At 39.1% G+C, this 13,411-nt stretch overlaps 1 pseudogene; it reads right to left on the minus strand.

Moving 5' to 3' along the window:
* Positions 1 to 11,802: 11,802 nt before the first annotated feature.
* On the minus strand, positions 11,803 to 11,921 carry LOC144999385 (5S ribosomal RNA; annotated as a pseudogene).
* Positions 11,922 to 13,411: the final 1,490 nt, after the last annotated feature.

Here is a 13,411-nt window from a genome sequence, read left to right on the forward strand (position 1 = left end):
GTACTTTGGGCAGTTTCACTTCCAGTGCGACTTTTCATGGCAAGAGAAGCATTCAACCTCTTTAGGGTTGGAAGAAGGAGTGACAGAACCTTTCTTGGTTCCACTTGAAGAAGAGCTATAAAGGGACCTTCCCTTGGTACCCTTTGAAGGGCTCTTCCTATTCTTTCCTTTGCCTTTCCCGATTGCCAAGACGGAGGCCGCGGTAGGAGTAGGAGTGGTAACAACCGATTTACCCTTAAGACAACTTATGACGGTCTTCAAGAGTCCTTAAAGTTTGCTGAATGTAACTTCCTCCTTATTTATGTGGTATTTCATTTAGAATTTATCAAATCAAGAAGGCAAGGAGTGCAAAATGATGTCAATTGCCAACTCCTCGGGGAAGTTCACATTTAGCTTCAGCAAACGGTCCACATACCTTTTCATTTTCTATAAGTGGCCCATGATGGGTTCACCATCCTTCATCCGGGTTGTTATCATGGACGAGTTGATGTCATACCTCTCTCGACGAGCAGTTTGATGGTGGCGGTCCATCAAGTCTTGGTGCATCTCAAAAGGGTAATAGTCGTCATAGGACTTTTGGAGCTCGACTGTCATTGTGGCCAACATAATACATACCACTTTAGTGGCATCTCTCTCATGAGTCTGGAATTCAGTGATCTCCTCAGGAGTAGTAGAAGACTCATCAAGTTCCTTAAGCTCCTTGTCGAGGACATATTCCTTGTCCTCATAACGAGTGACCATCCTGATGTTCCGGATCCAATCCATAAATTTGGAACCATCGAAGATGACTCTCCCACAAAGGTTTATGAAAGAGGAGGAGCTAGTAGGGTTTGAGCTAGAAGCAACATTGCTGGAAGACATCTGAAAAGGATAGATAGATTTAGATTAGATATCAAGATAGTCCTTAATAATACACCCAAATGTAATATTAAGGCTAGGACCCAACACAACATTTTATAACTTAGAAGAGGGATGTTGTAATGCAAGCTATAAAATATTTGAAGGTAAGTGAATGGCGATTCACTAATTTCCACCACGAAAAACGAAATAAATTATTAGGTTTTAATTGGTTTTGAAACTCCTGGATTCTTTTGAGATTCATTAAACTTTTCAATGGCATGTTTCAATCTCGATTGTGCCCTTCAAGTTTTGTGACTGGGATGCCGAGGATCACAAAACAAGGTTTGAAGTAACCATGCAAATTACTTGGTACTCTTAATGTTTATCACTCAACTGATGTGCCGGTTAACCACATGTGCTCCACCGATCTATGATAAACCTTAAGCCACCATTTTCCTGCCTTGTTAAGTCCAGGTTAGTGTGCCGGTTAACCACACACGCTCCACTAACAACTTAAGCAAAGTGAAAAGTGTAATTTCATGGGTTAGCACCTTATTCATATTTTCCTAAAGTAACTAAGATTAGGAATTTATAAAAACATTTATTTACTTTACAATCATTATACTTTTAATGAGGATTAAAGTCATTGTCCTACCAATTCGGCTAACAACCCTCGACTAGTCAAGGAAGCGGTGGGTGAGAGTGGACATGCATTAAGCTTCCATTTTATAGGCAACAACCTTATACCCCGTTATAGACCGACTTCGTGAATGAGGCCCACTAACGGTAAAACGACTTGTTCTTATATATATATATATATATATATATATATATATATATATATATATATATATATATATATATATATATATAATTAACTTATAATATTATAAAGTATAACGGTTGAATTTTAACTTTTAAAATTCTAGGGGTTGGAACTAAAGTCTTTTAAAATGACTTTACATGTTTCAAAACTTGAGTGCAAGTTTTGTAACTTTCAAAACTTTTAATCTTTCATAACTTATGAGTTAATGGTTTATTAAAACGAGAGACTTTTCATTTTATGTAACCTATGTGTTTATTAATGGACTTTAAAAGAATGACTTTTGGTAATCTATAACTTGAGGACAAATTATGAATTCCATTAAAACACATCAAGATCAAGAATTAAACTAACAAACTATTTCCAAGTAATTCCTATGATCTTCTAAACTCATAAGTTCGTGAACATTCATATCAACAATTTCAAGAATCATAAATAACACATAGAAAACTTGAAATTTTGATAATAACTATTGTAAATAGATTAGAATAAGCATTACACCATCTAGAACAAGTTTTATAAGACCTAAATAGTTTAGGTTAATGTTTCTAGTCCATTTCCAGCAGCAAAACTCAAAAATCTGCATTCAGGGCTTCCTACTCATCGAGTGCAAGAACCTACTCGACGAGTAGGATGAATTAACACATGGACTCGTTTAGTCCCCCTATGGACTCGACGAGTTCACTCAACAGATAACAGTTTTTTGAGTTTTTTCAACAAGTTTGCATCAAGTATCAAGAAAACAAGCCTAGTCTCTGATACCACTGAAGGGTTTTGAGCATTCTAACACTCCTAAGGTGTACATGCAACCCTAGAAACCTTGGATCTATGTTTTACTAAGATACATGCAAATTTGATTTTGCAAGGTTGTTGACCTAACTAGCATGGCATGGGGAACTTTGAAACATAATAGCTAGTAGAAGAACATACCTTTTTGTTGCTTGGATTCCTTGAGAACCTTGTGAGCCTAGCACCTCAAGTGTGATGCCTCAAATGTCTCACACAACACCACAACACTTGGAATAACTTTGAGAGAAGTTCACTAACACTCAAAATAGGCTAGACCTCTTGTTCTTTTTTTAGTGGCCGATTTTGCTAGCCATGGAGCTTCTTATATAGTGTGCCATATGTAGGGTTACTCCATGTAAACCCTAATGTGCATGGCTTTTCATATTCCATGATCCATGCGTTTATAACCTCCATGGACTATCCATGGAGCACTTTATAGGTTTTATCCCAATACAATAAACCATGGATCATTAGCCCACTATACAAGAATGGATGATTTCCACAATCAACCCCATATATTAAATTAGTTTCCTTTTGATCACTTAATGAATTTCAAATTAATTCTTGATTAATACTAATTAAATAATATTATTAATATATTAGAACATATAATATATTAATAAACCTTAGGTTTCATTTCTCTCATTTAGTCTATCCAAGTGTTGCAATGCCATGCAACCCAAATGGACCATGCCAACCGGGTCAAGTACATTCCAGAAATAGTTATGAACTTAGACACCTAATCCAACAGACATGTCATTCTTAATCCACATCATGAAGACATTATTTTGCTCGACACCATGATGTGGTGTTGATTTTCCACGTCGTGGCAATGATTCATCATAATTCCAAGAATGGTTCTTTAATTCATTCGATCTGGCACATTTGCATTCACAAGAAGAAGGTCTAGAAGTACTGTCGCAACAATTATACGAGAAGTATAAGCTTTCCACACAAGTCTGTGAGTTCGATTATGCCACTACTACCCAAGGAGAGTTTGTTCGAATTCTTCCATTTTAATTTTTTATGTTCATTAATTGTTTTAGTATACAATGGGGACATTGCATCGTTTAAGTGTGGGGTAGGGGGTCGAGAAAGTAAATTGCTAGAAAATTTTAAGTAAATTGCTAATGAAATTTAAAATTTAAAATTAAAAGAAAAATTAGAAATAGATTTGAAATAAAAAATCTAAAAATTAAATCTAGTATTAGTTTAAACTTAGGTTGCTAGTGCTGCATGGGATAATCCGATGGAAGCTCAAATGTTTAACCGAGCCAATATATATTATAGTGTATTTATGGCTTCCCATTTCCTAGTGAAAAGACATGAGATATGAAAGGTAATCTGGTAGTTTATACGACGTAATATGTTTTGCAGCATGTACTTGAAATCTATTTAGGAGAGCTTATGTAGTCATTGCACTTAGACTAATACCTTAAACCAATAAAGGTTGAACGTAATGATCGTCATTTGAGGTATCAATTATTATATATTTCTTAATTCATTTTTTGGGCTAAATGTTGATATAAGGACCAATGGAGTGGACTTTAGCAAGTGGGGCGAGGACTTAGGCTTCCCATAAGTTGTACGTTAGGTGTAGCCTTGGTGTACGCAAGGCATAGAGATGCATTGGACGTGGGGGATGCATGCACGTACGCGCAACGTACCAAGGAGTACGCGCAGTGTACATGAGCAGATTCCAAAACCCTAGTTTTTAGGATGTAAGCCATATAAATACCTTAATATGACAGAAACCCTAGCCTCCTTCCCACCCCTCACTCTCAGAAACCATGCATATCCTCTCTTATTTCATTATTGTGTGTTTTTGGCCTTTTAAAGCTTGGTTTATTGAAGAAGAGCTTGGAAGAAGAGAAGAGAAGTTGGAGAAGAACTTGAGTATCTTGAGCTTAAGGATCTGGGATTTATTCATCTTTTGGCACTCAAAAGAGGTATACAACTTCCAAATTTCCTCATAAAAGCTTAGATCTAGATATATGGATCTTTGGACATTTTTAGGTCCAAAGAATGGATTTTTAGTATCCAACTTCGTTTTTAAGCTTAGGGTTGCCACCCTCAGAACTGAAAGTATCCCTTAAGCAGTAAAGTTTTAATCTTGAAGGCGCATTTGATAAGTGCATGCTAGATTAGGACTAAGGATCTAAGAAGGATGCCTTATATGCATTTTATATGTGTATCAGCTTTATGAACTGCATGCTAGTACATATTAGTCAATATGAGGGCCTGATAAGAATATGCTTGACTATGTGTACTCAATGCTCGAATGCTGCTTGCTTTGTGCTTTTAGGAGTTCTAGTTGTCTTTTACTAACTAGTAAATGAATATGTTAAGTTACATATTGCGAAGACTAAATAATTTCAGAAGGTTAGGTCTAGCTCTATTTCGCAGCTCTTCTTTGAGTCCAACCATTGTAGGGTAGGATATTTCATTCGAAGAATTATCTAGTCTTAGTGATATGTAATAGTATTTGCGAGCTAGTTAGGGGAAGATGGCAAGGACTTCTTATGCAACAGATGGCGGAGAGTGGGATGGTGATTACCCTAGGGCAATACTAGGATAAGAGTAGCGCGTGAAGCATTAGTAGTAGAAGGGACTTGGTGAAGTCAAGGCAATTCTTGAGGGAAGTACGAATAGATGTGGAAGGTAGTATGGGCCCGTACTATTGCAAGCAGAGGAAATGCACTCGAGTCAAGGAAGGTTGAGATGAATCTAAGGAACTTGTAGTGTATATGATCCCTCGAGTGTTTTTTAGTATTCTGATTTTTGTTATGATGTGTTTTTCAGAATGATGATTTTACGCAACAGACTGGTCGACAGTTCAGGCGCCGGTGAGGGATCAGGCTCAGGTTCAAGAGCCAGGCAACTAGACGACTAGACTATCGAGTTCAACTCCTCTGAGATCACACGTAGTATCCTCGATTAGACTCTTATGATCTTGAGCATGATCAAGGAGTTTATATTGGAGCTTTTAGATGAGAGGTTGAGTGCTTTCCGTATTTAGGTGGCGGCCTTGATGGGGTCGCGCACACTGACTTTCAAGGAGTTCAGGGTTTGTGGAGATCCCGACTATGATGGGGCCCGCGACACCATCATGAGTACCAGATGGTTGGCAGATGTAGCCAACACATTCCTCACAAGCAGATGTCCCAAGGGGGACAAGGTTTGACTTGTGTCATGTCTTCTGAAGGACAGGGTACTTGACTAGTGGGAGGAGGTCGTACATGCCATGGGTGATGATGCAGCTCTTGATGATATGACTTGGAGTGACTTTATGGCTCGGTTCACCGCCAAATTCAAGGAAAGGGCCCTCCTTGTTCTGCAGTATGTGGCGGACGGGGAGATGACAAAGGCCCAGTATCATGAGATATTGGGCAGTGATATTCGCCAGAGAGAGAGAGAGAGAGAGAGAGAGTTAGATTTAGAGATGGAGAGGAAGAGGAAACAAGAGGGTGTTCAGTTAGGGAGTTCGACCAAGAAGCCCGAGGTATCAGATCACAGATATGGGAGCCAGTAGAGCCACGACCGTTATAGTAAATGAGATAGGATGTACAAGGGAATGTGCAAGGCGGGGAGTTCGGGCTACTTCACGTGCGGCTGAATTGGTCATGTGAGTCGAGATTGCACAGACACTAACATCACCATGACAACATCAGATCTGATTTTCTATCAATGCAATCAGAGGGGACACAAGTAGTCCCAGTGCCCGAGTTTAGCAGCAACAGGGAAGGTAACGGTACCTTCTTCTGCGACATTGAGGATTACAGATGGCCGTCAGGGTAGGGCTGAGGCACCTACGATGCGTAGCAGGGCTTTTTAGTTTACTGCAGAGGAGGCATGAGCAGCTCCTAATGTGGTGAAGGGTATGTATCTTTCTCTGATCTCTTTAGTGATATTAATTGTCACTTATGTTTATATGTTTTGTTATAGGATGCTTCTTAGTGAACGGTATATCAGCTTTAGTACTGTTTGATTCGAGTGCCACCCAATCTCTTGCGTCGCTCACACTTAACAAGTGATTTTTAGGAGCTTCAGCGAAGATGGATTGCCCACTGGATGTGGAGATAGCAGATGACAGGACCTTCAAGGTTACGAGGGTTCACAGAGGATGTACTCTATAGTTATTCAATCAGTAATTTTCAGTAGACCTGGTTCCTATTCCCCTACGTAGGAATAAGGTTATAGTGAGTATGGATTGGTTGAGCCCCAATGGGGGAGTGATTGACTATGAGAAGCATCTAGTGAGGGTTCACACTCCTAGTGGGGGGGGGGGGTAGTGATCCGGGGCAACACGCCAAAACGTGGACCGCTGTACTGTTGAGCAGCGAGGGCGTGGTGCCACCTTCAGCGGGGTTGCGCAGGATACGTCGCCTATATTATGGATACTCAGGATAAGGGTAAGGCGACAGTTGATGATGTACTAGTAGTGCAAGAATACCCGTACGTATTCCTGGAAGATTTACTTAGGATACCTCCGGAGAGACAGGTTGAGTTTAGGATTGACCTTGTAACATCCCAAAAATCGAGACCATTTTTTTTTTGTTTTTAGCTATATTAGTTATAAAATTGTTTGAGGAAAAACATTATTGATATCACATCAAACCACAAAACCATAGTTACATGTCTCAAAAACCACAATGTCATACATAATAATACCAGATTATAATCCTAGGGTTCTCAAACGTGGAATCATGTGTGCGCCATGTGCTGCTACCCTGGCGGCTCCTTCCCCTTAGATGAAGAGGTACCTAAAACCAAAAGTGAAAACCGTAAGCACAAAGCTTAGTGATTTCACCCATCATACCACATACCATACAATCATACATACTGTCGGGAAATTCTAGGGTGGCCGACCTACCCATGTCAAGCCATTCTACGGTGTTGACCTACCTATATCAGGCCATTCTGGGGTGCCTACCTACCCTCTGGTCTATCTCACCCGATCACGGGGACTATTTCACCCATAATACTACTATCACATAATAATATATCATAATCATTCTGTCAAGCATATATGGGGTGTCCGACATGCCCTTCGTCCTGACAACCGAATCAGAGGACTATTCCCCTCCTATGTCACACCCGAAAACTGAGAACGGCAGAAACGTTCTAGGCCGGAGGACATCATGTAATGTATCACAACAAAGCAAAGTAGTAAACAAGCAACAACATCATGCATTTCATTAATAGTATAATTTTGATTACAAGTGTGTTCTTTTATAGTATAAGACAACATAATGAACAATCAAAATAAAAGAAGAGTCTTGATTTCTCCGTCTTCACAAAACCTGGTCATCGTACCTGTTTATTTGTGACTTGAGAATACAAGTTATTTTAAAAGCGAGTATCAACAATAAAGCTGGTGAATTCATAAGTATTAATGTGTCTTTGATTTGTAGACTGGAAAGTAAAAACTTGTAAACATTTGGAAAAAGTTTGTATAAGTATGAACTGTATGAAAGTAGTTGAAAATGTTTGAACACCCTAGCAAATCCCTATGATTTCTATTAGTATAAAATGTAGTCTTCAAGCAAGACCTAACTATTTTGAAAGTAGCCTTCTACCAAGACTAGATTGTTTTGAATGTAGCCTTCTACCAAGACTAGATTGTTTTGAAAGTAGCCTTCTACCAACACAAGACTGTACGCCTATTGATATTATTTTCTACCTCATCTATTATGTGAATGTGGCACATGGTAAAGGTATTAATAATATATTACCCGGATTTTTTAATCCGTTTGCAATTGTTGTATCCAAAGTGTAAGTACTGTAGTATTTGTAATAAGTGACTACTTTGAACTAATTTGCCTAAATTAAGGGTTGAGGACTATAGGGATGGCTAGAACCCGTACTATACACTCTCTATCAGGAGATTCTCGGAACCAAACATGAACCTGCATTTCTACAAGCCGTGAACATCCACATTACTATGATCATGTATACCCAATATAATAATCACAATGCAGAGAGATTCATTGTTATACTTAGATCCTGAACTTGTTCCATGCTATAACACCTTGTTATGTTTGCTCTATTATCGTGTATTGTAAGTGTAATTGTGTAACCATATCTATGTAAACGTATTCATGTAAGTGTATCTATGTAAACGTATTCATGTAAGCGTATCTATGTAAACATATTCATGTAAGCGTATCTAAGTAAACGTATTCATGTAAGCGTATCTATGTAAACGTACCTTTGTAAACGTATTCATGTAAGCGTATTCATGTAACATGTAAAGTATTAGTATAGACTCATGAATGAACTGACTCTTGTGTGATTCCTTGTACTTGGAATGGTAAATAGTATCTCCTAACTACACCTACTATAGTTACTAGTGACGTACGAGTATAACCAGGAGTACACCTTTTCTACCCAAAGGTACTGAACTGATTTTAGGGAAAACTTTATACCTATATATGTATACATGATATATATTTAATATTTAGGCGACATTCGGACGAGCAACCAATGCCTTAAGGCCACATCCCAACGAGGAAAAGGAAATAAAGCGAGCTAGTCGTCCTAAGTCCTTTAAACATTATTTATATAACTATACATATCTAGGCATGCATTTTTGAATATAAAAGCATAAAAGAAGTTTTGTAAAACCTTTGAAAAGTTTACTACCAAGAAATGATGACTTGATGTCAGTTTAATAAACGATTTGAAAGTATTTTGTTTGATAAGATAGTTTAAGTATAATGAAAACCTTTGTTTGAAAACGCATTTGTAACAAAGTTTGAAAGGAAATTTACAGTATGTAAGATAGTTTGATAAAGAGTTTTAAACATGTAAAAACGTTTAAGAAAGTCATTTGAAGAAATCTGTTTGGTAAAACAGTTAACGCATAGTAAATCCATTTGCATGCTAGTTATTAATCACATGTGATTGATATAATAACTAAACATGATTACTCTTGTATTCCCCCCATAAAGCATTTATAAACATTTAAAATCATTTAAATGGTTAATTAAGGGATATGAACTCACCTGCAGTGAGCGGATCGGATGGAAGTGTCGGACAAGTGCTCGGTGTCAAGTGAAGACTTAGACACACACAATGATCATAATAACATATGAAGACATATATGTATATATAATTAGTGATTAAAACACTAATTAAACATGTATAAACATCCTAATGTGAGGAAGACACTTTGGTCAAAGTATTTGGAGGCTATCGGGTCGCAACAAAGGAGTGCAAGGCCTTATAAGGGAGTTTATGGTCAATGGACCATGTCTTAAAGAGTTTGCGGCACAATGGAGTTTACCCCTGGCTGTAAACTCTCAATTGGGTCACCAAATGAGGCTCAAAACTATTATAACTTAAGTGGTTAAGTGTTCCAAGGCTTAAACAAGAGGTTGGGTGGGTTTAAGGTCCATGAATGGCCTTGTATGGTGTTTATGGCCCTGGGACCACTTCCCCATGAGTTTACGGATGCAAAATCATGGTATGAAGTACCAAATCATGTAATGAAGTCAATAGTTCAATGGTATAAGGTTCTATGCTAAGTTCCAAGGCTCACTAAGGGGTTAGGGTGTCATTTGCACCCTTAAAAGGGGTTTACAACCCAAGAACATGTCTTGGCCGTAAACTCCTTGAATCCTGTGATTCCTTATGTTTTCTAAGCTCTAAACATGTTAAACCTAGTGTGAAATGAGTTGTAACAAGAGTACTTACGATCTAGGCGCTTGAATGGTCGGTTTTGGCCGAGAACTCTAGTGTGTGGTCTTGGTGGAACTTGAAGATCTACAAAATGGAATGATTTCACAGATGAAATCATGTAAGATTACTAGTTCATGCAAGATATCAAATAGTTAAGACAATAAGCTTACGAGTTTTGAAGATCAGGGACGAAGATCGGGATGATACTTGGGAGGATTTGGGCAAGATGGAAAGAAGGAATGAACAAATGACCACCTCTTCATCATATAAGCAAGAGTTTACGGCCCACATGGAATTTACGGCTGTAAACTCCCATGTGTTGGCCGTGAATTCTTGCAGGAGTGTTTAAGGTCATTTCTTTGAGTTATAAATTCAACTGATAAACCCCGACACTTATTCCTTAAGTTTACAAGGCTCAGAACGCTCAAATGAGCTCCTAATATTGCTAAAAGATAACAGCAATGAGTTTGACTTTTAATGAAGTGTTTGACTGAACTGGATGGAAAATTTCGGGTTGTCACGTCATCCCCCCGTTAGGGGGAATTTCGTCCCGAAATTAGAATTTGGTAAGGAGTAGGAATGAATAATCGAGAAAGGATGTGGGGATACTTCCTAATAGATTGGTTCCCGTGCTCCCAATTGAATGCAGGTCCTCGGTTGGTATCCCAACGAACCTTCACTGATGGGGTGCAGCGTTGCTTCATCCACTTGACCTCTTGGTCGATGTTCACTACGGTTCTTCTACGTAGGCGAGGCTCTCGTTGATCTCGATCTCGTCGAGTGGGATTACGAGAGTCCTGTCGGAAAGATATCTTTTCAAGTTCGAGACATGAAGGATAAAATGTACATTACTGAGTTGGCGGTGTAGGTTGGGTTTGCGAGTTACAGGGTTGATTCGGGTAAGAATCTCGGAGGTCCTAACTCTCTTAGATTTAGCCCTCCACGCTTTCTGAAGTGTATCAAACCTTCCCATAGTGAGACTTCCAAAAGGATTTGGTCTCTCACTTGGGATTCCAAGGTTTCTCGCTCTTGTTTCTCTTCTTAGTCAAGGGCCACTCCCTTCTCAGTCAAAGTCATAAGAGGTTCTATAATTCGCGAGGAGTTCTGAATGAACTTACGATGGTAGGTCAGCGAGACTAGAATTTGGCAAATTCCGTAAGCATCTTTAGTGTTGACAAATTCTCGATGGTTTTGATCGTTAGAAGGGTCCTCAAGAACTCCCAAATCACTAATAGTGTGTCTTAGGAATTCGAATCTATAATTCTAAAACTCGTAATTAGAGAACTTTGCGTAAAGCTTCTCTGATCGTAATGTCTCCATGGTTCGTTGTAGGTGCTCTTTATGATTTCCTTCTTACTACGAGAGTAGATAAGTAAGTCATTTACAAGGACAATGACGAACTGATCTAAGTAAGAATGGAATACCCTTTTCATTAAGCTAATGAATACTACAGGCGTATTGGTCCCATCCGAGGGGTATCACTACGGACTCAAAGTGTCCGTATCGAGTTTGGAAGATTGTCCTCGGGACATCCTTCACTAACACTCGTATCTGGTGATATTCAGATCTTAGGCCTATTTCTAGACGGTAAATAGTTCCTTGCGGTTGGTCAACTGATTCATCTATGCGAGGTAGAAGGTAATGATTTCTAATGAAAATCTTGTCGAGGTCTGCACCATGAAGACTTCCCAAGGTGTTACCCATCTTAGTACTTCCCTCGCCTAAGCAAGCTTAACTACGGAGTTCTGATGGGATCCGGTGCATTAGTGCTGGTATGATCGCAACCTCTGAAGTTTGTCTTCTTGAAGAATAAGACCGGAGCTCTCAAAGGTGAGGAGCTTGGTCTTCTCATTCTATTGTTGAGTAGTCGTTAAGCTGTCCGAACAGTTCTTGTATCTCCGTTGGTGTGAGACCGTAGGGCGATCAGGTTACAAGAATCGTATTGGGTTCTAAGTTCGTTCGCATGACGATGCGAGCACTCGAAATCTTGGGTAGTCTCCATCCTAAAGTTCATATTAGAAGTCATACATGGTTCATCAATCACAGTCTCGTGTATACGAATCACATATAACTAAGATTGAAAAGGTAGTTAAATAAATGACTCTTCTTTAACCTCACATCCCAACGAGGAAAAGAAGTTAAAGTGGAAGCATCAATTCTAAACATGTAGAACCTTGATTATATACCACCCTTATGTATACATTGTTCAGCGATAGATCAACCGTATGGGTCTATGGATTGAACTTGACATACTATACAAGTGGTACTTCGGGGAGGTTTGCTGAGGTTTCTTCGGAAAGGATAGAGAACATGAGGTACTCTATGAATGAGCACTTCGGTGTTCTGAAATGACGGCTTCGCTAGAAAGACGATTTCGAAGAAAGAAATGTGCGCACGAAACTGGTATTGTGTGAATTGAATTGACTCGATTTGTATGATAATATCGGACATACTTGAAAATAAAGACATTAGATTAGAACATAAAGGCGTTATAGACTAAACACAACAGTGCAACTTTTAACAGAGTTATAGTACTTAAGATTTACCTCCAGACCATTGTTGCGAACAAGGTATACTACAAAAGACAAGTATACCCAGCACGTGGGTCCCTTAACTGATGGGATCTTGCAAAAGATAAGACTCTAGTTGCACTAGTTTTAAAAAGTTTATAGGTCTATTACAACAAAATGCCTTAATTACACTAACGTGGGTCCGGAGTAGTCTCTCCTGCAACAGTGATCCTTAGTATTCCCCCATCTGAGCTGGAGTTCTTTGTTATTGGACAATCCTTCTTGAAGTGTCATATCTCACTGCATTGGTAACATATCGTGCTGGTACTAGCATCGATGGTGGAAATGAGGTGTCGAGTCGGAGTTATGTGGACGTTGGTGCTTTCGTTGGTCTTTACTTTTGGGCAATTCCTGTGATAATGTCCTGTCTTACCATAGCTATAGCAAGCCTGGCTGGCTACGGTGGTGAAGGTGGTTCTACAGAAATGAGCAATGTGCCCCATCTTGTTGCAATTGTTTCATTGCAATACTCGGCAAGCTCCAATATGATGATAGTTACACTTGTGACACTTTAGGAGTGTTCCCTCATAACGCTTGACATGTGCTGAGGTGGCAAGAGTTGCCACTTGTTGTCGCATGGGAAGCCTTTGAAATCGCTTGTGTTCTACTTGGGCTTGATGTTTCTGTTTCTTGAACCCTGAGTTGTTGTTTTGGGTGTTGGCGATTGTTATTATTTGTTGACTTGTCGGATCGTTACTACGATCGG

The sequence above is a fragment of the Lactuca saligna genome, chromosome 5 (genome assembly GCF_052625555.1).
Source record: "Lactuca saligna cultivar CGN05327 chromosome 5, ASM5262555v1, whole genome shotgun sequence".
NCBI classification, from domain to species: Eukaryota; Viridiplantae; Streptophyta; class Magnoliopsida; order Asterales; family Asteraceae; genus Lactuca; species Lactuca saligna.